The 24,896-nt window shown below is 43.3% G+C and overlaps 1 protein-coding gene and 1 pseudogene across 1 annotated transcript in view; both read left to right on the top strand.

Annotated features, from left to right (window-relative positions):
* EPHB1 (EPH receptor B1) overlaps positions 1 to 24,896 on the top strand; it is a 398,288-nt gene that overhangs the window by 211,272 nt on the left and 162,120 nt on the right. The window lies entirely within an intron of this gene.
* On the top strand, positions 18,630 to 18,747 carry LOC112475964 (annotated as a pseudogene).

Here is a 24,896-nt window from a genome sequence, read left to right as displayed (position 1 = left end):
CTGTATTCATATGTAAATATCCTTTTTTTTTTTAGATATATTGACACATAAAGTGAACTAGATAGAGTTTATTTTCTGTTTTTTTCACTAGACAGTTATCATAGCGTGGCGTTATCTGTTTCTTAAAAGTTTAAAAGAACCCCCCTATTTGGTAGTTTTTCTTCATTCTACTCTCATAATTGACCATTTACAGTTTTTATTTTTCCTGTTTCACACTTTGATCATTTAAATTTTCCAGGAGAACTGTTCAATTTATTGAGATTTTCCAATTCATTAGCACAGTGCTGTACAGAGAGATTTTTTTGAACTAGAAGAAAATGCTGTGTCTGTGCTTATATCCCCTTTCTTATTACTTACGTTATTTGTTTCCCCTCATTCTCATTATTTACAACAATAATATAGAGAACTTTACATTTAAATGGGTTTTATCGCTCACCTCCAGCTTTCCCATTCTTGAATTCTTCATTTTGATTCATCACTCAGTCTGTGGGGTTCGTTTTCAAGTAATATTTTTTTTTTCCAAATGATACATGTTGTAAGTTTAGAGTTCATTTAGACCTTGAAATGTCTTTGTTGCTCCACATTTAGACAATGTATTGGTTGACTATAAAATTTCTGGCCACAATCATTTTCTTCAAAACTCAATGAGTGTTGTGTTGAATGTCTTCTGTTCTTGTTTCTGTGTTGTCACAGAGGTGCTCTGAAGTTTGTCCTTCACTGGTTCTTCCTTTTTGTGTTGTTTTGCCTGAATGTTTGTAGATTTTTAAAAGTCCTTTTAGGTAACAACATTAGGCCTTCAAGCCTAATGTATTAAGGTGTATTGTGTGTGTGCATGTGTGCGTATGATTGAAAGAGATTGATTTCGTATAATGGGGGAATTGATATTCTCATTGCCTTAAAATATATCTCCCATACAGCACAGCAATTTTTTTCATCTTTAGAAGTATTGACATTTGGGTCCAGATAACTCTTTGTTTTGGAAGGCATCTTGTGCATTGTAGGAGGATGTTTAGCAATATCCCTGGTCTCTACCCACTGGATGTCAGGAACATGCTCTCCCCTCAAGTTGTAACAGCCCAAAATGTCTCCGGACATTGCGAAATATTTCTTAGGGGCAAAATCACCTCCTGTGGAGAATCCCTGCAGCAGAGGGTGTCATGCACTTGTGTTTTGAACTCAGATATAGAAACACATCATCTTCCCTATTTTATTTCAGTTGGGTTCTAGTTCAAGCAAAAAAGCGTACATGTGCCTCATTTTGTGTTTTTCAGCCCTCTTGCATGACTTTATAATTGGTGGAAGTCCCTTCAGGTTTTGGCACTATATAAAATTGTAGTTAATGTAGTGACTTTTGAATTTTTCCTCTTTAGTTTTGACTGGTCTTTTAGTGGGTATCTGGTAGAAACTGTGTCAGGCAGTGCTGGCCAGCCAGTGTTTTACACCATCCTTCTTTGTTGTGAATGTTCTCACTGTGCAGTTTTATACTCAAATTCTTCAAAAAATAATTCTTGTTTCTTAGGGGAATTGTTTTTAATATCTGTGTTGGTGTTTCAGGTGAATATATCACTGATTCTGCAATTTGGGATGCCCAATGAAGTAGTTTATTCGGGAACATGCAGAAAAATGGCCCCTCTGCAACCTTAACTACGTGGTCAGCTCTTCCAGAACCTGTGGACATTTTGTTCAGGCCACACGCACTAAAGATGGCTGAGCTGAGCTGTCAGCTGGCAGTCTCTACCTAGTCGGTTCTAACAACAGGCAGTGATGGAAATCTCTAAATGCAAAGAAGTGTGAGACTCAGTCGAGGCATGGTGTGAAAACAGTTTGGCTGCGTACCTTTTGCCCAACTTCATCTTAAGAGACTCAGGAAAAACACAGAAACACCTCCTTTCCAGTATTGTTTATTTTCATGTCGCAAACTGTGCGGTGGCATGAAAACAGGGCCCTAGTGTGGCTATAGTTGTGAAAATATGACTTTTACTTCTTCTATTTTAATCCCAGAGAGGGAAACTTCCAACTAATCTGCTAATGCCACCTTCTTTAAAACCTTTCAACTGTGTGGTTTAGAAATAAGGATGGATGTAGCCAGAATTTAAGATGTGTGTCAGTTCCCAGCCAGGGTGGAACACGCTTTTTGGGGGGACTCCCTTTTCATTTGGATTCTCGCCATCCCACACCAGGGGGTCGACTAGCTCCTTCTTCCATGTTGTAGTGGGCCACTTGGGGTAATGGCAGCTTTACATTTTTAAATTAATTTTAATTTTTGTCAAAGTAATGTATTAAAAATTTCAGTTAGTACCCAAATGAAAAAATATCAGCCTCCTGCCCACCTCCCTGACCTCGTCTTGTTCCTTAACAATTTAATCTGTTTCTTATATATACTTGTTTTTTGAATTGTATGCTTATAATGTTATTTATTGAAATCGATTTAGACATTGTCTTCTGACTTCCCATGATGGTTGCTAAGGATTTGTTTCTCTTATTTTGTCCTTCTCCACATTTTTCCTCTTCTCTTATTTTGTTAATATTTGTTGCTCTATCTCTTATATATCTATAATGTTTTAGTTTTTTATATATGACTTTGGGATATCTACCTGCATGTAATATAGAACATATATTTATTTATTTTGTTAATCTATATTTACAACTTTCTGGTAAAACCCATATCATTTGCATTATTGTAGCTATGCAACTATTTTTCAATGCTGAGCTGAGTAGTTATATGGTTATTTTCTTTCTCGTATGCTTTTATAAAATTTGGGATTAATGGTTTCCTCACTTTTCATTTATTTAATTTTCTATGTATTGTCTATGTTTTTCCTACAAACTCAATGAAAACTATTCAGTAATAACCAATATTATTTTCCAAATGCTCAGAAGGTTCAGATGACCCCCCAATCTTGCTTGACCCCTCCAGCCCTGCTGCACAATTGGTATCTTAGGACTTTTCTTTACTAATTTCATACATTGCTTCCTCTGCTTTCTGAGTTTTATGTCTTCATCTTTTATTGCTTTAGTCTCTTGTTTAGTTTGAGCACATCCTTTGGAAATTTTCTTTAAAAGAAGTGTACATGGGAGGTAAATGTTTTGTATCCTCGCCATGTCCTAAAAGATTATTCCACTCTTGTGTTTGATTGAGTGGCTAGCATGAATTCTAGGTTAAAAATCATTGAAGACACTGATTGGTCTTCTGCTTGTCAGTGCTGCTGTTGCGATGTTCAGTGACATTCTGATTTTCCTTATCTTGTGTTCTATTTGATTTGGTTTCCTTCACTGGAAGCTTTTAAGATCTTTTATCTTGTCCCTGGGATTTATTTATTTACTTTTTTGTTTTTTGTTTTTAACATTCAACAGGCAATACCCATTGCCTATCACTACCTGGGTATTTCAATCTATGTCCTTTGTTCTGGTAAAATTTATTCTAGTGCATTTTTGATCATTTCTATCTGTTTTATCAGTTATCTCTTCCTAAAACTCTGATTAATCGGATAGGAGACCTCCTAGATGGATCCCCTCCATTTTTTTAAACTATCTTTTCCCCATTTTCCATCTCTAATTTTTTTCTTCTTTGTAGGTGATTTTCTCAATTTCATCACAGTCATTTACTGATTTGGGGAGGCGTTTATTTGTATTTTCTAAGACCTATTTCTTTTCATAGGATCTTGTTCTTTTTTCACAAGTGTAATATCTTCCCATCTCTCTGAGGATATTTACTTTAATTTTAGACATTTCTTCAATTCTCTGCTTTGCTCCTTTTTTTCTTTTTTTCTTTTCCTGGATCCCCGTTCTGTTTGTAGCTTTTGCTATCTCATGTTGCATGCTTAAAAACCGTTTCTGAGTATCCGGGCCATCTGTTCATATTGTAGTGAGTGGAACTGAAAGATGATGAGACATTCCATGGGAGTGGCTGGGGCTTGTTGATGGGTGGATACCACCGTCGCAGATGGTCACATGGCAAGACGGCCAATTCACTGGGGTCAGTATCCAGAGATTCTTTCTCAGATGCCCTCCAATTTCTCAAGAGAAGATTTCTCCAATCACCTGATATATTATTTATCTGTTTGTTTCAAGCAGAGACATCTGTGCTTGCATGTACCTCTGCTACCCTTGGGGAACTGTGCCTCTGTGGAGTTCCAGTACCAGGCAGCTCACACGGCCCCTCTGGAGGCAAGGACCATTGTGGCCTTCCTCATAGTCAGTTTCCACACCTTCTTCCAAAAATGTATACGGACTTTCATGTGCTGTGTGTCCTTCCCAATGCTCCTTGTCCAGGAGACGTTTATATCTTTTCTCTTGTTGATTGTCATTTAGTGGGGCTCCCGGAAATAGCGAAGAGAAACACGTGTTTAAGTCAGAGATTTGAAGGTGGATGACTTTGGTGGCAAAAGTCCATGTGCCTGAAGAGAAGCCTGAAGCAACCACCAAGAAGGAATAAGAACATTACTAGGTTTCTGTGCGGGAGTCAGTTTGTTTTGGGATATGGTGCTGCTGGGAAATTTCTTTCTTGCAATGTGACCATCAGAGTAGTTTCAGAATTGCTTACTGTGGGTTTGGCTTAAAGACAGAGGTATAGATTCAGAGAACTCAAGGCCAAAGCTCATTTTGAAGACAGGGCAGCATGTGTCCTGAGGGAAAGGGCAGCTCCCCTTGGGACTTTCTATCATTAACAGCCACTAGAGTCCCCAGAATAACCCTCAATCTAATCCTGCATGGACGTGGAGGACAGCCGCTCTTTCAGATATGCTGACTCTCTAGGCCTCAGATTTCCTGACTATGAAGTGGAGATGTTGTTTTCAGCCTTCTCCAGCGTGCAGCTGTGAAAAGCACAATATGCACAACGGTTTAGCGGCTCTAATAAAGGAACCACCATTGATTGAGCACTTACCTTGTGCCAGACCTGGCTCTAGAGATTTCACACATGTAAATCCTCCTTCACAATGGGTTGTAATATCCTCCTTGGAAGATGGGAGATAGGTAGAGTCAGGATAGTATCCTTAAAAAATGAGGAACTGCTATTTCTGAATAAATTGTTTGCAAATTTGTTGAGAGGGAATCAGGAAATGAAGACTAATAAGTCACCAGCCCTTTCCCGTTGCATCAGGAAGATTCCACCCAAGTCCAGTATGCTGTGCCTCGGCCCCCTGAGCTCTCAACAGTGTGTCACAGATTCAGAGAATTTAGTTGCTGGAAGGGGCCTGAAAGGTTCTAGCAAAATGCCTCCCTTTGTAGGTCCTGCTGCAGAGGAGGCATTGTGCTGCACGCTCTCCCTCACACCATTAGTGTCAAACCTTCGTCAATATTTAAACATTCATTATTCAGAATTTCATTTCTCTGCTCTTTTTTTTTTTAACTTGAAGAGGGAAAGAAAAACAAGGTTAGCAACTGTATCCTATATTTCTGCAGGAAAGAAATGAGCCACTTCAAAGCTGTGCTGATTTACTGGATAAATATATATTTAGACATTTGGGGACTTTAAGTGTATATGATTTAGCAGAGAAATAGGGGACATCCTTCAGAATCCACTATGCAAAGATATATTGACACAATTTCAACTGTATAGTTATGTCTCTGATAAATCCATCCGCCTGCCTCCTTCAGACCTTCATGGTCTGCTGGAGATAAAATATGCACCTCCTGTCTGGGGAGGGCAAGGGGCAGGAGGACTGGGAAGTTCAGCCAGATCTGCCAGGAAAGATCTCACAGGGGAAGCTCCTGTGCAGCACAGAAGGCTCGATCTGATAATCGTGTGGCAGGGCTGCAAGCTCCTAACTGCATCTGTAGCCAGGTTCTGAAGGCAATGAGAGGAGGTTCTGTCTGTCCCAGGGGGGAGGATTGGAGGCTGAAACCCCATGCAGGAAGCTAGGGAGGTAGATTGGGGTGAAATGATAGCTTTAGTGCCTAGACAAGGCTCGGTCCCCAAGAGATAGCCACAGGAACCCTGAACAAGTCCTACCTCATGGCTTAGCCCAGAGAGGCCCTGCATGCAAACTCAGGTGATCCTATCAAGGTGGCTATTGTGGCTCCTGGCAGCAGGTACTTTTTAAGGTCACTAGAGGGAGGCTTGTGAATGTGCAAACAAGTGGGAAGTCCTTGCAGCTGGCTTGTAAGTGCAACTTCTCTCTCACCTCCTGAGAACTTTCAAAGCTTCTCCTGGAGGGGACTGTAAGGGATGGACCCTGCCTATGGGACCTGAGTAGGACTTAGGGCCAGAAGGAAGGAGGACAGCTGACAAGGAGGCTGCCTAGTGGAGCTAAAGAAGAACAGAGAGAATCTTTGAGTATTGATTGAAGGCTGGGGAGCAGGCTGAGTGCTCACACACTATTCAGGCAGGAGGGATCTTCCTGTGGGCATAACCCCTGCTGGCTGCCAGCTCAGAGCCATTTCCATGGCCACATTCTGAGCTCATTCTTCTAACCCTACTGTGGTTTGGAACCACATGGCTTCAGCCCTAGGGTTCTGCTGTTCACATAGAGTGGGCTTGAGTTGTACCAAAACCCTTTTCTTTCCCTTACCCTCCTGCTTCTATCTCTCCTTGGGGAGGCTACAGAGAAGCCTGCAGTCACCCTGTTAAGGTCGGTGGTTTCTCTTATCCACAAGGCCTTGTCCTCTGTCCTTTTCCACCGAGAGAGACTGGCTTCTTAGCCATGGAGTTGGGATTTTGCTGCCTAATTCTACAGAATGGAAAGCTAGAATTGCACAGGAAAAAAAAAAAGAAGAAGAAGAAAATTCTCTTATTCCAAGACAGTGTTTACAATAATTACAAGCAATGGTAAATGGAATTGGGGAAGTGAATTACCTTTAATTAGAGAGTCTTTTATTCTTAAAGTACCCACTACGGAGCACAACCTTGGGTAATTAGAGAAAGATGTTGAAATCCAGCAGAGTCTGTGTTCGGGCCTGGTCTTCCAGTAGAACCCTCCTGCTCACCAGCATGGCCACTCTCACACCCATTCCCATGGGTCTGGCTTCTGTTGCTGGCGAAGGCTGGGCTGGAGACCGAGTGTCCATTGGCCTGGAGATACTATTTCAGCATCTCTTGCCACCACAGACATCCTTGCATGAATCATAGATTATTCCAAAGCATCTGAGCTTGTGGCAGGGGTCAGATGACTGGCCCATGTGAAGGCTTCTCTGTAATATGCCAGCGCTCTCTGCTATACCACCAGAAGAGACAAGTGGTCCCTAAGGGAGGCTGGCTTATGGGACTTGTCAAAGTATCTGGTCTGGCCAGGTCCATAGGTTTGAAGAAGGGAAGAGCACGAGTACATGGAAATTCCCTTAGAAGCCAACATTCATTGATCTCTCTCCATTCATCTTCCTGTCCATCTACTCATCTCTCTATCCATTCACTGATACCACATACAGCCACTGAGTACTTTCCAGTGGATGCAAGGCCTGGGGCTAAATGCTGAGGACACAAGTGAGAAGCTCCTCATGACCACCACAGTTGTGTAGGTCAAAACTGTCAGTACAAATAGCTTGGTGAGGCCAATGGACACTGCCTCTAAAGGACTAGAGCCTCAGATCCATATTATACCTAAAGGGTAGGTAAATAGTGCCAGAAAAGACTGAGGCCAAGCCAACCAAGATGCAAGGCCTTGCTTGAATTGGCCAGGGAGATAATAATGGAATTGGAACATGCCTGACTAAACTGGTCAGGATGGAGAGGTCAGGTCTTTATGGCTTGTGAGGTCAGCAGGCCCCTCACTGATTTACTTACTGTGCCATTCCTACATGTGAGTATGCTACCATGTACAGGTTGCTATGCCCTGAGACAGAGAGAGATGTGTGTGCCCTGCAGGCTTGTACCCCTCAGGTTCTGTTGCTTTCACCACTAGTTCTACCTTTCAGACCCGTGGAAGCCACCATGACAGTATAACTTGTGGGTGTCCTGGCCTTCTTCTTTCCCTGGAAGCTTGTCTGAACTTGGGATTGGTGCCTTAACTTCTCTGGTCAGTAGGGTCTTTGTGCTTTTTTAGAAGACTTCTAGAATAGCAGGCTGTGCTGACAACAGGCAGCCCGGCCAGGAAATTCATATGTGGAAGCCGCAGTTAGGAGCTGCAGAAAGGTATAACAATGGACTGAAGTGGCCGGGATCCAGGGCTATGGAGATTTACAAAAACAGGCAGCAGGGCTTGACAAGCAGTTGTGATTGGCCATTAGGACAGGCTTCTGCTCCCCTGATTGACTGATTCAGGCAGCTGCATGCCAGGCTATGTGGGCGGGACTAGAGCTCTGGGATAATAGCTGGACTATGGAGAAGATGGATGGGTTATTCTGGACTCAGACATGCTCAAGGCATGGGGAGCATCCTGAGCTGGGATGCTGCCACCCTCACACCTGCCCCTTAATGAGAGAATTAGCACATGCTGAAGAGCTAAAGTAACTGCTCAGGCCCAGAAGCAAAGTAGAGAGTTTTCAGTGCAGCAAATAACTCTGAAGCTCAATCTTCTTACTCCAGATGCACACAGAAAATGAAAAGTCTGCTCTTTGTTTCTAATCTCCATGAGACAAGATGAACAGGGGGATGAGGCTCTGGCCTCTGGGGAGGATTCGATAAAATCCTCTGTAGTCTTGGCCTTGAAAACTGGAAAAGGTTCAAACCCTCAGGATGATGTACCTTGAGGATAAAAGTTTTGTGCAAAAAGGCACTTATTAGGTAGGAGAGAAAATTAATGGTTATGCATGCATTGGGCTTTTAAAGGTCATTGGCGCTGGTTCACAACATACAAATGTTGGAAGGGGGTTAGAAATCAATAGATTGAGTCCATTTCATATGAGAGGAAACTGAGGTTTAGAGAGTTTAGGTGCCTTGCTCACGACAGCATCTATTTCTCATCCATTCCCAACCCTCATCGATGCTGGTTTCTGTAGAGTGGATCTTTTGCACTTTTAGTTGAAGAAGAGTAAATGAACCAGCTAAAATGTTGCACTGTATCTCAGGTCTCCTTTGGAAAACAGTCTCCTTATTGAGCAAGTCAAGAGGTCCTGTGATGTCTGCATGGAGTGGGTATTAATTAATCTCTGTTGCTTGAATGGTAGATTTTATCAGGCCACATTTGCTCTGGCTCGTTAGCTTTTAACTGGTTAGATGATTGATGAAGAAAAGTTACAGGAATTCTGCAGTCAATGTAAGAATACTTTTTTTTGGTATGTCCCTTATCAAGCCTTACTCCTTTTTTGTCATGATCATTGTTTGCACCCACCAGATCCCCAGCCCAGTAGCCCTAGGAACATGTAGCCTTGTCACAGAGCTCTGGTGTGTCCCCTTTTTGCCAGCACGCTCCTCCCTTTACCCTCATTAGAATAAGGCAGGAGGGATAATTGGCCATTTGTAGCTCCAGGGGGATAGCCTGGCCAAATCCTCCTGGCTAAAGTAACATCTGTGAATTTACTTATTACCTTCAGTGGAATACAGATGACGACAAATTCTTTATATTCATCCTTTAGAGAGATGGGGTCCATTTTTTCCTCCCCTTGAATCTGGACTGGCCTGTGACTACTTTGACCAATAGAGTGTGTCAAAAGAAACACTTGGTCCTCTGAGCTGCCACGTAGGGAGTCCAATTACCCTGCTATAGAGAGTACATGGAGAAACCCTGACACTGCAAGGCCCAGCTGAGCCCAGTCTGCCAGCCAGTCCTGTCAAGGTGCCAGGCAGGTGAGCGAGGCCATCTTGGACCTTCTGGCCCAGTCCAGCCACCAGCTGAATACCACTGAGGGACCTTGGTCAATGTTACAAGGAGCTGAATTAGTCCACCAAACTCAGTCTGAATTCCTTATGGACAAAATCCTTATAAATAATAAAAATATGAGTTTGGAGTCAGACTTCCAGGCTTTGAATCCCAACTCTGCCACCTTCTCTGAACCTTAGTTCCAACATCTACCCAATTGGGGTAACACTGCTTTCCCTCCAGAAGATTTGTGAAACATTCACCATAGTGAAATATAAAGGATTTGGCATATAGTAGGTGTGGAATAAATTCAAGGTAGTCTTTGAATTTTTTTTTTTTTTTTTTTTGGAAACCAGAATTCCTTCAAGCAGGAGTGTCTTAGAAATAGCTCCCACACCTGCAGTATGATGTCCTGAGAACTGCCTAACTCATTCTCTTGGGGACCTGTGGTGTTGATAGGGAAAGGCCACCCACCAACTTTGAGCCCTGGGTCCGGGCGGCATTTGGTGAGCTGAAGGCCCATGACCTGACCTGCCAGGAGTACAGGAGCAACACTGGGTTTATGGAGGAGACACATCAGCATCTACAAGCATACACTTGTGTGCATGTGTCAAAGAGAAGGAGAAGGGATTGAGGCTGAGGGCGTTCAGTCCAGTGAACATGGCTGTAAGGCGCCCTAAAGCAGGAGCTGTAGAGGCTCAGGGTGTCATGTCACAGCCCAGGCAGGTCGCTGTACTGCCCTGCCTCATGGATAGTGTACAGGAAAGCTCTTTCTAAACTGTGAAACACTCTATATGTGCAAGGCATTATTCTTAATAACATGAAAAGAAGGAGGAGGAGACAGAGGAATTGGACAGTGAGAAATCTGCCTGAATCCTCCTGATAATAATTTTACATCTGTAATTCCTTCCACTTGGTAAGACATTGGAATTTTATGGGGATTAGTGAATGTCCAGCTGCAGAAGGCCTGCAGCCCCTTAGGAATGGCTCAGCTGGGGCTTTACTTAATGAATCTCCTCAGAGGGGATTTCTTTTATTGAGAAATAGTCCCTCCTGGTAAGGGATATATCCCACTGCCTCAGACCCCTTCCCTGCGTTTCTGTACCCACTCTTCAGTAGGTAGCTGTGGGTGTGTTGGTCAAACTCCTTAAAACTCTGTAGATACAACTCTAATTTCTTCCCTCCTTGTCTTTGTCCTGGAGAGAATAGTTCCTGGCACTCTCATTCCCCCTCCCTTCCCCCATACCACAGTGTGGTACCCCTGGAGTTTACTTGTGTGGCCCAGAACCTCTGGATGTTGAGAAGCAAGGAATACCTGGGAGCTTCTGTGGCTGTGGAAACACAAACTTTGATGCTGGGATCTTTACCTTCTTGTAGAGCTATTGCCTCAAATGGGGTTTCTTAAGTGCAAGTATTCCAACTAGTCTCGCTTAAAGAATCCTTGGTTTTATCCTCCTCTCACAGCCTTGGGCAGCTCCCCTCCACCCCCGCACCGCCACCCCTTGAAAAGGAAAAGGAAACTCCAGGCTGCCAGCTATCCTGGTCAAGAAGGTGAAAGTTTGAAACCCAAGATTTGAGATGATGAGGATAGAGTGACCAGATAAAATATAGATGACCAGTTAATTCAAATTTTAGATACCAATGAATAATTTATTTTAGTATCAGTGTGTTCCAAATGGACTTCTCACAAAGAATAATTTTTCAACGTTAGTATGCCCCATGCAATATTTGGGACATATTTACACATAAAAAATTATCTGTTATTTCCCTGAAATTCAAATTCAACTGGGCATTTTGTATTGTCTTTGCTGAATCCAGCAGCCCTAGCTGAGGACAGTGCCCTCCTGCAGTTAAGGTAGGGTCTTGCTCACTGAGCTGAGGTTTGCTGAGTTTACTGAGTCTATAAGGCAGCTTCACTGGGCTAATTGTTTCCTCTCATGGAATTCACTTGCACCAAGGCCAGTGGCCCCAGGTAGGCAAGATGCTGCTTTATTATGCGGTCTTTTCAAACAGCAAGCACATTCTTCAACTGATCAAGAGAAGCCTCATGACTCATCCCCTAATGCCCCTTCTTTAAGCATATAAACAGCTCCCCACACCAAAGAGCAAATGCTAGATTATTGAATTGGAGTTAAACACGTTAACTCTAGGGATTTTATTTTCTTGTTTATATCCTACTCTCATAGCACAAAGAATATGGAATATCTGAACCTCCCAGTACAGTTGAATACTTTTCTCTTTAATCTTTTAACTGTCAGTAAGCCAGGTTCAGGCTCAATCAAGGATAGAACGGGGCTGTCTCTGGTGCCCAAATATCTATCTCAGTGTTTGAAACCTCTATGAGGTATGCTTATGGGTCTGGGCCTCCCAGGGGCCAAAGCCTGGAGTACAGACTCTCCCGGAGTCGGGGCTCCTTCTTCCTCCCCCTGCCTGTCCACTCCATCTCCTCTGACTTGCCTGTCAGGAGATGGCCTTGCTGACTTCCTCATCTGGGGAGGCATCTGTCCCCATGTCCGGTTTGAGATATCTTGAGAACCCCCTTCCCTCTCCCATGGAAGGTCTTGCGCCATCTACATATCAGAAATTCTCAAGATGCATTCCTTGGAGGAAGCCTTTTACATCCATAGAAATCCAGCGGCCTCTGGCATGGATGATGCTTGAGGTCCCTTGTACTTCAGACTGTGCTGGTTGGTCCCTTGTACTTCAGACTGTGCTCCTCAGGTCCTTTCCTGAGTTAGGACTTGGGGAGAAAAAAGGGGGAGAGAAGCTGAGCTGCTTGTTGCTCAAAGCCTGGGATAGGAAGAGGACGGTGAGGTGGGTGCACTGAGGACAGGGCATGTTGGCTTTTGAGTGATCTTGTGTCAACCCTGCCCAGGGTGTCTCCCCAGAACTGCGCTCTTCTCAGGCTGACTGTCAGGGTGGGGCTTGCACTGAGACTGAGTAGGACAGTCATGGACTGGAAGGTAGATTTTGTATAATTTATTAGGGAATGGATTTTAATTAAAACTGAATTTGTCTCACTTTCAAACCACTAATTAAAAAAAAAAGAGGTCTGCCTATATTTATTGCTGCTCCCCAGGATGTCAATAGGCAGACATTTCTGTATATGTCCCAAGTGTGGTAGTGGTGGAGGGCCTGATGGTTTATGGGGAGTTTGGTGCTGCTGTTGCTACTGTAACAAATACAGAGAGTGGAAGTCGTTGGAAAGCAAGACCGTCTCCTGAGGGGTCAGAAATGTGGCAGAGCCATGCTTTCCTGGAGAAGAGCAGCTATGCCTGCTTCTGTCCTGAGGGACCAGTCCCCATGGATACAGGCTGGCATCTAGCCCTCAGCAAGCAGCGGAATAACAGCTCAGCCTGTGCAATTGGCCATGCCCAAGGTGCTGCCGAGTAGAGAGGCTAAGAATGCCGGCTTCCTGTTCAGACAGAGCCAAGTTTGCAATCGCAGTTCTGCTTTGTTATTTACTAATGTTTAATATGGAGGTACATTACTTCACCCCTCTGAGTCTTAGTTTCTTGGCCTGTAAATGGAGGTAATTATATTTGTTTCATAGGGTTGTTGGAAAGATCAAACAAATTAACATAAGCAAAGATCTCAGCACAATGTCTGTCCCTTAGTAAATGTTTAATAAATACTACTGATTATTATGAGAAAACATATTAATTAGGTCTGTAATGTTTTAACACATTTGGTTGTTTTTAAAGTGATGTCTTTTAAGCTAAATTAAGCTACCTGCTTAATTCAACTATGTTCTGAGCTTATGCATTAATGTATAGACTTTATCTTTCCTGAAATATTTCTCTCTCTACATTTTCGCCTTTTGTGTTTTCTTTGTTATTCATGTATTTAATCTCAGAAGCAAGTCTGAGTATGAACACAATAGATAGTTGTCCAGGAATGCTTGAGAAATACTGAAGAGTTTCATATTACCATAGTACAGAGGTTCTCAAAGTGTGTTCCACGAAACCCCAGGAGATCCTTCAAAGTCAGAACTATTTTCATAGTAAAAATTACATGCCATCTGCTTATTTCACTGTGTTTATATTTGTGTGAAGAGTGGATAAAATTTGGATCTACCTGACTACAAAGCCAGTATTCTTAATTCTGCTAAGGCAAGAATTAAGAATACTGGCTTTGTAGTCAGGTAGACTACAAAGTGTGTACTAGTGGTCATTCTGTCCTTTACCAACAGTCACTGAAAAGAAAAGAAAACAAAACAAACAAGCAAGCAAACAAAAACAATGCCAGTTTCATTTAACAATGTCTTTTATGAAGTAGTAAATGTTACTAATTTTGTTAACTCTTAATCTATGAATACATGGTCTTTTAACATTCAGTGTGATGAAATGGTAAGTTCAAATAGAACACTTTTGCTGCATACTGAAGTATCATGTTTTCTCAGGGAAAAGCATTCATGTGATTATTTGAGTTGCAAGTTGAACTAGCCATTTTTTCAAAGAACGTTATTTGTTACTTGAAAGAACAACAGACACACAAATTATGACTATTCAGACTTAAATATTTGGCAGATATTTTCTTGAAAATATAAAGAGTGAGACTACCATTCCAAGGAAGATGACTAAACGTATTGGTTACTAGAGATAAAATTTGAGTTTCAAGTGAAAATTAGAGTTTTGGAAAACTTGACAGCTTTCTGAAACTTGACTATGAATGTAGTTTTTTGATAATGTGTGATGTAATGTGTCAACATTTGGAAGATCTGCACGACTCCGTGTACTGCTAGTTGCCATATTGACCAATACATGATGTGGCCACGCCAAACATTGGTAAAGTTCCATGAATAATTCAAAATAAATGAATGTATTTTAACATAACGCTATTGCAAAATCCATTGATTCAATTTAAGATTCCACTTTGCAAGTATGCATATTGAGTTTTGGTGTAGTATTAAAGAATATCCTCAATTACCTGACAAGGTTACTATAATGCCTTTCCTTTTTCCAACTGCATATCTGTGTCACGTGGGTTTTATTTATGTACTTCAACCAAAATGACATACTACATCACACTGAAGCAGAAGCAGAAGTGTGGATCCAGCTGTCTTCTGTCGAGCCAAACATAAAGAGATTTGCAAAACCATAAAGCAATGCCAGTCCTCTCTTTTTTTTGTTGTTGAAAATATAGTTATTTGTGTTAAATGTAATGAATTTATTATTGAGGTTCTCAATAATTTTTAAGAATGTAAAGGAACCCTAGGACCAAAAAAAAATTGAGAACTGCTGCTCTAGCAAATGCTTTGTTCTTTCCGAACTATAGTTCTACCCACATTTTATTGTAATTATTGGTATGTGTGCCTCTTTCCTTTGCTAAACATGTGAGCTCAGTTAAGACGGCTTCTTATTTTTTTGTATCCCCAGCAACTAGCACATGGCAGGGCAGGTGGTAGATATTTGGTAAATAGTTAATGAATGGAATAATGAATGTTAGATTGTCTCTTCAGCTATAAACATGAGATCCATTGGCCCACAGAGTTACCTGAAATGATGTTAGGTGATGACCTTAGACTCTGCCATCCAAGAGACTTGATTCTCATCTATATTTGCTACTCTCCCCCGCCCCCATCCCCGGTATCTTTACAATTTGAATAAGTTATTTAATTTCTGGTCTAAAGCATTAATCCTTCAATTAAAAAGTCTGTTGATCTTTAGCCCAAAGGTTCACTGGTCCTACCTTAGTGAGGCACAGCACACAGCAGTCCAGTGAACTCCAAAAAAGATTTTGATGGAGGAAGAGAGTGAAAGAGAACCTATAGCTTAGAGAAAGGTCAAGAGAGGAGAAATGCTAGGCAAATTAGAGCAAGTACCCTTTGCAGATGGCAGCTGGGGAAACAGAAGGTGAGAAACTGTCATTCCAAATTGCAGCTTGACAAAGAGAATGAATCAGCATATTGGCAGAGAGGTGCTTGAGCTTCCTGTGTCACGCTCTTCAGCCTGGCTTATCAGAATCCCCATTCCTGTGACCCTATTACGGGTCCATTGGCATCTGCAGGTCTTCTTGTTAATTGGAAGTGCATCAAACTGCACAGCTAGCAAAAGGCTATTGAGGATTCAGGACCTCAGTAGGACTGGCAGACTCATTAACTGCTTCCTTGCCTGCAGCCCTCAGTTTTAGGTACCCAGAGCTCGCAGGGGCAGTATACTTCCTCTCCAGTGCATTGATTCATTCACTCACTCCATTCATGATTCATTCATTCATTTCCCCCATTCATTTGGTCTTTCTCGTAACAAACATTTATTCACACCTTTGTGGAAGCCTCTTTTTACTCTAGACAGTGGTTCTTTAACATAGGCAATTGTTCCCTCTTTCTCCCTGGGGAACATTTGTCTTTGGTTATCAAAACTGGAGAGTATCGGGGCAAATAGTGGGTAGAGGTGAGACTGTTAAACATTCTGTAATGCATAGGACTACACCTTACAACAAAAATTTATTTGGTCCCAAATGTCATCAGTGCTTCTAGATGAGAGATGGATATTCGAGGGTTACTGAAGGAGTGAAAAGGCAATGGAGACAGCAGATAGCAAACTACATTGACAAGGTGAAGAACTAGACAGTGGAGTGATTCCTCCAAGAGGAAGCATGCGGAAACTGAAGCTTGTTCTCTTTAAGGGTCAGTGAAGGGCAAGAGCAAGGGCTCTGGAGAGGGTGGGCATGACTACAGATTGAGCTCTCAGGGGAGAAGCCTCCTTTAGTCTAGCCTTCGAGTCTTCCTTCAAGTCTTAAAAAGGCTCTCCTCTCACCAAGGGCCCATGACCCTAGGTTTGAAGCAGATGTGATGGGACATACGGGGGCAGAGTAGCCACTTGGTGACCACACCCACCACTTCGTGACCACACATATTGGGATCTATTCACATTTGGTGGGTAGTGGGCATTGTTCCTGGGCCCACAGCCTCACATCAAAGCTGAGGGACCTTGGATTATGGAGCAGTCATGGCTTCTGCATCATCTAGCTTTGTGCTTCCACACATGAGTGTCTGTCCCAGGAGATGGTGGAATAGTTCAAATGTACAACCAGCAGTCAGTTCACTCATGCTTCCTTCCTCTGTGAGTTTTGGTTGCTAAGTACACAAGGTGTGGGGACCTGTAGAGCTGGTGTGCTAGCCCTTATGGATGCTTCCTCACAGGCTCAGAAGTGGGCCATCTTCTGCTACTTGGCCTTTGGCCATCATGCTCCACTGGCTCTTTTGAGATCTAAATAGAGCAGCCTTGTCTACAAGCATGCCCTGTCTGTACTTGTCTACAAGCATGTTCCTCCTCCCTCACCACTGGGCTGCACTCAGCTTTCAGCAACTGAGTTAAAGGCTCAGAAGTGGGCCATCTTCTGCTACTTGGCCTCTGGCCATCATGCTTCACTGGCTCTTTTGGGATCTAAATAGAGCAGCCTTGTCTACAAGCATGCTCTGTCTTCTGGTTCCTCCTCCCTCACCACTGGGCTGCACTCAGCTCTCAGCAACTGTGTTAGAGAGGGGCCTACCCATGAAGATCTTTGCCTATCTTGGAAAGCATCTCCTTGTTTGAATCTTTGACTCAGATTACATCTCTAAACCACATAATGTGCTTTATCTGTTGTATAACAAATGTATTGGCTAAAAACAACAATCATTTCACCACTATTTCTCACAGTTATAGGACTTTGCTGGGATCAACTGGGCATGTCTTGCTGACCTCATCTTATACTGTTACAATTGGATGATGCTGGGCTGGAATCATTGGAAAGGCTCCGGCAAGTATAGATCCGATGGTTGATGGTAGCTTTCGACTGAGAACTCAGCTGGGGCTGGCATCCAGAAAACACCTTTCCTCCCCATGAACCCTGGGCTTCCTCACAGCATGATGGCTGGGTTCTATGAGGGAGCATCCCAAGAGACAGGAATTGAAAGCAGCCAGGAGTTTCTTAAGTCCTCAGCCTGGAAGCAGGCACAGCAGAGCTTCCATCATATTCTACTCATCAAACAACCATAAGCCTAGATTTAAGGGAGGAGACATAGACTGCACCTCTTGGTGGGAAGAGTGTCAGATACTTTGGGGAACATGTTTTAAAACCCCTCACGACATGTTTTCAGAGAAGAGTGAACATTTGGCCATTCATTCATTCATTCATTCATTCATGCATTAAATAGTCCTGAGCACCAATTTTGTGACAGGTCCGATATGGGGACAGAGGCAATACATGCCTTCTGCCTTTGAGAAATTCAGGACTCAAGGACTAACTTTTGGACCTTTGAACTGTGTGCTCCGAGTGCCCTTCCTGGTTGGAAACTTGAGTCCACTGTGTCGTTCTGCTGTGAGCTTCCAGTGGTACTCCGGGACAAGCACCAGAGGGGCCTCACCCTGGGAGTGAAACTGATTCCCTCTCCCTTTTTAACCTTCACAGCCACTGCATTCCCTTTGGAGTTTAAGTTCATGTGTGGTGAGTTTTCTGTTATTTGCATTCAAATTGATATAAGGCATTCACTAAGAACAAATTAGAGGGAGTGGTATGAGGATACATGGAAGCCATCATGGAATGGTTAATGGATAGATTTTCAAGGATTAGGCTATAAGGCTTTTGCCTTATGTACTGACTTTTTAACCTAACCTTTGGGTTAGATGTGACTCTTCTGCGAGGCCACTGAAAATATAACAACCATGTATAGCCACTACTAATTCCTTAGAAGAAAAGACACCTTAATCCTCACCCCCTGAAGTAGCAGGAACATAATAATAAAGGAAAGTTCTGTCCTTTAAAATGATTAGGCTATAAGGCTTTTGCCTTATGTACTGACTTTTTAACCTAACCTTTGGGTTAGATGTGACTCTTCTGCGAGGCCACTGAAAATATAACAACCATGTATAGCCACTACTAATTCCTTAGAAGAAAAGACACCTTAATCCTCACCCCCTAAAGTAGCAGGAACATAATAATAAAGGAAAGTTCTGTCAATTAAAATAACTTGTCTATGGCCATGCTACCCTAAACAAGCCTGAACCATCTGATCTCAGAAGCTAAGCAGGGTCAGGCCTGGTTGGTACTTGGATAGGAGACTACCTAGGAAGACCAGGTGCTGTAGGCATAAAAAAGAAATTTAACGTATCTGTATTAAAACATTGCATTTTTCATATTTTTGTCATTATACCATAGACTAATGACCAAGGCTGTGGTCACTGTCTCTTGGAGCCCATCTTTTTCATTGGAGAATGTGTGGCCCTTGATCACTAGGGCATAGTGTCTCCTTCTTGCCTCTTTGAGCCTTACCTCATTCAAGAGTATTTGCCTGAGAGCCTCTGGTCCACTCATAGTTGCTGATGGAATAACTCAAATGTCCAAACACTAATCATATCTAGAGTCTTTCTTTCTATCCTTGATGTTCTGAGACTCTGTTATCTGTACTTTGAGAATGACCAAAAGAAAGGGAAATAAGAAATCGTTGCAACAAGCTAGATTGAAGAGTCATTTTATTCTAGCCTACCCTTGCTCTGGTCCTGGGTCCTAACCACTTTACTTATCTCCATAGTTTATTTATTTTTCTTTGAAAACCTGAAGCAAGACAAAAACACCAAGGTAGTTATTTCCTGATAATAAACAACCCCCACCCCCAAACCTCCTTTCTATTATTCTGTTAATGGCTTAGTCCCTTGCAGGTTTCCTCTTAAAATTTAAGAATGGTTCAAGCAAGCTGTCATCTTTCTAAATCATTTCTTATCATAGTTTCAAGATTGATTAGCACCTGCTCTCCTATTTCTCCCCACCTGCAGGCATTTTTGAGAGCAACACGGTAAAAAGATGACAATGTTAGGGACCTACGTAATTCATAAATGGCTTTGACTGTGTGGGTTTTGATGAGGCAATATGGAAAATGATTGCATTAAGCATTGCTATTTATTTACTTGACTTTGTACAGGACAATCAATTTGTTCACGTTCCGTGCCTCCTGTCAGGAAGTTAAATGGCAGAGAAGGCAGGCTGGATGCATTACCTCATTGCTCTAAGAGATGCTGTCACTTCTCAAATCACTTTAGATTGTTTTTAATAACAACATCTTTCATTCCTGTCCACTGAGGGAGTGGAAATTCTCTCTCCACAGAGAACAGAACACCAAGGAACGTGAGGTCTGACCATGAAGAGATGAGCTCATTTTCCCTTCAACTATATGAAAATGCTGTTTCTGTAGGTCAAATATCAGCAATTTCATGTGGAGCAACCTATTAATTTAACACACACCTTTGCCAGGATAGAGTTAATCTGTCTAGAACAGACAGGAATTGGTCCTATTTGAGTATTTATGAAAAAATCCAGATCCTTGCAGAGAGAACTGGTCAATATTCAGCCCTGGTCACAGCAGACATCAAACTGCAGTTGTGTAAAAATATGGTAGATTAGAGGCTGCACTGGACCCATGGAATGGGCCTGATGGGACAGTGCGTGCGGCTCTGGTGTTTGTTGATTAACTATTTTGGGATATTCTGGAAAATTGATCAGAATGATAGATGGCGTCTTTAGGATGGTCTCTGAGTTTGAATAAGCTCTGGAAATCAGGTTTCTGGGTTCAAGAAAAAGGCTGGTTAGAGAAAGACAAAAAGAAAAAAAATGTTTGCTTTTTATTTAAGAGGTGAAGAGTGGAAGAAGGAAGTTGCTTCAACACAGCATTGAACTTGAGTTTAGGTTCTGCCAGCTCTGTAACCAAATCATGGTGTCTCCAAGGATTGGATATTTTTTCCTTTGTAGAAGTATGATTAGTATGGTGGTTAATTTATTATGTCAACTTCACTAGGCCACAGAATCCAGATATTTGGTCACACATTATTCTACGTGTTTCTGTATAGATATTTTAAAGATTAGATTAACATTTAAATCAGTCAACTTTGATTAAACAGATTACCCTTCATAATGTGAGTGGGCCTCATTCAATCAGTTGAAGGCCTACATTTAAAAAAAAAAAAAGAGAGACTTGGAATCCCCGAGGAAAAGGAAATTCTGTCAGTAGACTGCCTTTGAACTTGAGTTGTAACTCTTCCCTAGGTGTTCAGACTGCTGACTTATCCTGCAGATTTTAGACTTGCCAGCTTCCACAATTGTGTGAGCCAGTTCCTTAAAATCTGTTTCTTTTCCTACACACACACACACACACACAAGCACTCACACAAACCTATTGGTCTGTTTCTCCAGAGAACTCTGACCAATACAGTGGATAAAATAATGTTTAAGTTATCCCACTCATTCATTCGAGGCATGAGACACCTACTCTGTGTCTGACCTGGCACAAGATAACCTTGATATTAAGTAACCTCTAGGAGACCACACCGGTCTCATTCACTGTTAGGTCAACACCCTGCACAGCACCTAGCACACAATTGGTTCTTCTTAAATGATTATCTTTGAGCCCTTAAATTCTGGGTCCGTTCCGGAAGAGGTGGGCATGGCTTGGAACTGGAGCAAAAGGAGCGTGGAACAAAAGATGAGATGCAATGTCTTCAGAGACCTGGAGGGCCTGGTGCAGAGAGGAAAAGTCAGAGAGCTCTGGGTAGACACTAGAAGGAGTCAGGATGGGTGTGCCGTATGCTGAGCATTTTGCTTCCCTCTGCCGTAGTGGGCATCAGATGGTATAACACCCAGGTGAAGTAGCGTGGCTGACTCAGAACCTGGCCAGCTAAACCTGTTATTGTTGTATCAGAAATCCTGATCATCCGTGGGGTGCTTCAGACTTCTCGCAGTACGAGCCAGCACTGACATTAGCTCCTCAGATCTTCACAGATTTATTATAAAAGATTTACATTGTATATACATACTTACTGCTCTTTTTTCCAGACACAACACAGTTTCCATAAACACTGCATATTTATTCCTTATAAACTCACATTTATTATACATTCAGTTTTATTTTTCTCTGCATGGGTTTCATCCTTTCCTTTCTGGGTGTTTCCCTGATTTTAGAGGGGCTTCTTCCAAAGCCATCCATTTGTTCTTGTGCATCCTGTTCCCTTATGCCTCCTTATGCCTTATATCCTATGTAATATATCTCTGGCTCTCATGTTCGTTTTTGTTCAAGTAAATCAAGTATTTTATTATATAATTAACAGATGCCTAATGTCAAAAATTTGAAACGTTAACCATAATAAAAAAAAGTAGGCAAATAGTATCCATAATTCTGTTAATATTTTGGTATGTTTACTTTAATATGTAGCCTCATTATCTAGTTTATTGCCATTGCATACCTAGCAATCTAGTCTAAGCATTTTGATATAAAAATCATAAACCTTCTTTTTAGTAGCTGTCCATTTGGCTGTCTACCTTTGGGTATAATATCATATACAAAACAATTTCTGTAATGTTGGACATTTGGTTTGTATCTGCTTTTCATGAAATGATGATGCATAACACTTGAAAGAACATATTGTACCTAACTCTCCCTCTGCCTTTGGGGCTACATTTTTAGGAAAAACTCGACCATAATGCTGGCTCATAGCTACCGAGCACTCCCGTGGGCAGCCCCTGTGCAAAGCGCTACCTGGTTATTTCTGCAGCATCCTTATAGAATTTGTACCATGACTCCCATTTTTTTAAGATAGGAACACCAAGCTACAAGGAGATTAGGTGACTGGGACTCATTCCTGATGGCCACTCAGCTAGCGAGTGACATAGCCCACCTTCGAGGATGACTTTGCTCATGCAGGCAAGATCTAGCATCAGCCTGGCACTTGATAGGTGCCCACAAAGGATGGCTGCCGTCATTTCTGTGGCGAGGCTTCCACAGCCCAGGTCTCAGGATGGGTTTCATTCTTTCCAGCCTGTAGGGAGGCTCCTACTGTCTCCATTCTTGCACCTTCCTGTCCTGTGGCCCCAAAGATGGGGAAGCAGGAAACACAGCGCTCCCATAGGGCTCTTCCACCTGGGGATCTCCCTCACACCACTTGCTGGCCTGGCCCACGGCTCTTCCCTGTCTCCTCCTCCTTAGCACCAATAGCTTACCCATCAGATGCTTACTGCCCAGAGAATGAATGTTGTCCACTTCTGAACTCAGGCCACCAGTGCTAAGTGACATGCTACCAGGAAACTTATGTAGCACTGTGGAGCATCAGGCCTCTCACTGCAGAGCTGGAACCCGCTGCCTCCGCAGCTCCCAGAGGGCCAGCACCCACTGCATTGGCAGGGGTGAGGCTCCCTTCTGCAGGCTGCTGATGCCCTTGGGCCACCTCTGCCTTCCAAGCTGCTGAGGCTCTGCAGACACCACATCCTTCCTCTTTTTTAGATGAATCAGCCCTGCTGAGCTCTTCCCAGAATGCACCTTCCTCAGCAAGTGTTTGAACTCTCTAGAGCCTCTGTCTGGAAGGGCCTGTCAAAGGCAACGCTGATGTGATGCTCTTTGTTTTACCCCTACAGCAGCAGATTTCCCTAGAGCTGCTGTGAAGACTCACTCAGGTGTGCTGACCGTGCCCTGGGGCATTTAATTTCTTTCTCCCAGTTCTGAGCAAAGGTAGGGCCCTACCAAGCAGACATGAGATAGCAACATCAAATTCAGAACTGGGAGAAAGAAGTTAAATTCTGTCTATTTTACTCTGGTCTCATTAGATTTCCAACAGATTTCATGCTTCCAAATGCATTTGCCACACAGAGCTGCTTGGGGCTTCTTGGAGCCCTCCTAGACAGACAGGCGGGAGTGCAGGGTGGCCGTGTGGGAGGAGGCTGGGCTCTGGGAGCAGGGAAACTTTCAAGCAAGGAGCCTGAGGGGTCTGGGGGCAAAGAGGATGTGAGCTCGAGGGCTGCCACACTAGAAGATTCCTGCCAAAGTGCCTATTGTTTAAGGTGCCCTGCCCCTCCCCAGGTCTGCTCAGTGCCCACCCATGTAGGCTGAGAGAAGGACATCCACTAATACCAAGTGGCAAGACCAGGCATCCCCTCTGGGCCTGCTCATTGACACTCCCCCACCCCGCCATAAGGTGGTTACTGGATGCCTTCAAGAAGCCATCAGACCCCATGCACATCATGGCCATGTTCTTCCTGCTGCTTCTGGTCCCAGGAGCAGGGGAGGCAAGGGCTGAGGAAGGAGCCAATGCAGGCTCAAAGGCGTCCTGACTTCACGCGTGCCTCGTGCAGCCCAGCATGACTTTGGAGTGTCATTTCCAATAGGAGTCCCTGGATGAAGAAGGTTTATAGGAGAGAGGGCCAAAAAGCAAGAAGTCACAGGCAGAAGGGGTCTGGGAACGGATGAAAAGGATGGTGGGCAGGCTCCATGGGAGAGGCCTGTGAGCTCTCAGCATCCGGCGCTGAGGCCAGACAGCTCCTTCGCACCCTGCTCTGGGGACAGTACCACTTGTCTCCCCTTTCTTCTTCCTCTAGTCCCTCTTTCTTCCTTTTCTATTGTTCTTGTCTCCTTTGGGAAAGTTCTGGTGTGACCTGCCAATAGGGTTATCAAGTCCTCAAGACCCTGAATCTTTCAACCCCCAACCCCATGCATGCCTTAAACCACCTTCCCGCATCCGTGGCGAACCCTGGTCTCTGCTGTGTCATTCCCTCTGTGATGCTCGCTGGCGCCCTCCTGCTTCTTTCTTTCCGCAGGACTGGGAAGTCTGAGTACTGGTTCCCTAGTGCAGATCTTTAGAGGGGTTCTGTCCCCTTACTCCACACGGCCTTGGTCGCTCTTTCTTCCTTGAAGGTTCTCTGAGGATGGTGACCACATCTTCTAATCTCAAAATCAGATTCCCTGACATTTGTGCACATATATCATATGCATGTATATATCTGTACATACACATATACTGTATATACAGGTGTACATGTGTCCTTAGGGACACACAAAATCGTGTCCCTGCTGCCTTTACTGAAAGCCCCAAGCACCCTAGGCAGCAGAGCTGAGCCCCCACCTCCTCAGGCATTGTCCTCTGGCTTTGTCTGTTAGGTTAGCTTCATTTTAACTCCCTTTTTTTAGTGAGCTTATTTTTCTCTTTCAACTGGAAAATCACATTTGATCAGCTGTAGAGAGCAATCAAATACTGAAACATTGGGATTTTGTTCAGGAGTCAGCCCCTCCAAAGCTGGTATGGGTTCTCTGAGGCAAGACGGGACTCCTGGGGGGCCACATCCAAGCTCCTGAGAGCCGTGAGTCAGGCAGGCAGTGGACAGGCACAGATGGGGAGAGAGAGGAACAAACCAGCCATATTAGAAGCAAACCATACTGTGCTGGGCTGGAGCTCCGCGGTCTGGGTTTGTGCTGGTGCGTTGTGTCTG

This window comes from Pteropus alecto, unplaced genomic scaffold, assembly GCF_000325575.1.
Source record: "Pteropus alecto unplaced genomic scaffold, ASM32557v1 scaffold92, whole genome shotgun sequence".
NCBI classification, from domain to species: domain Eukaryota; kingdom Metazoa; phylum Chordata; class Mammalia; order Chiroptera; family Pteropodidae; genus Pteropus; species Pteropus alecto.
Note: the sequence above shows the minus strand (reverse complement) of the source record. Positions and strands in the feature narration are given on the sequence as shown.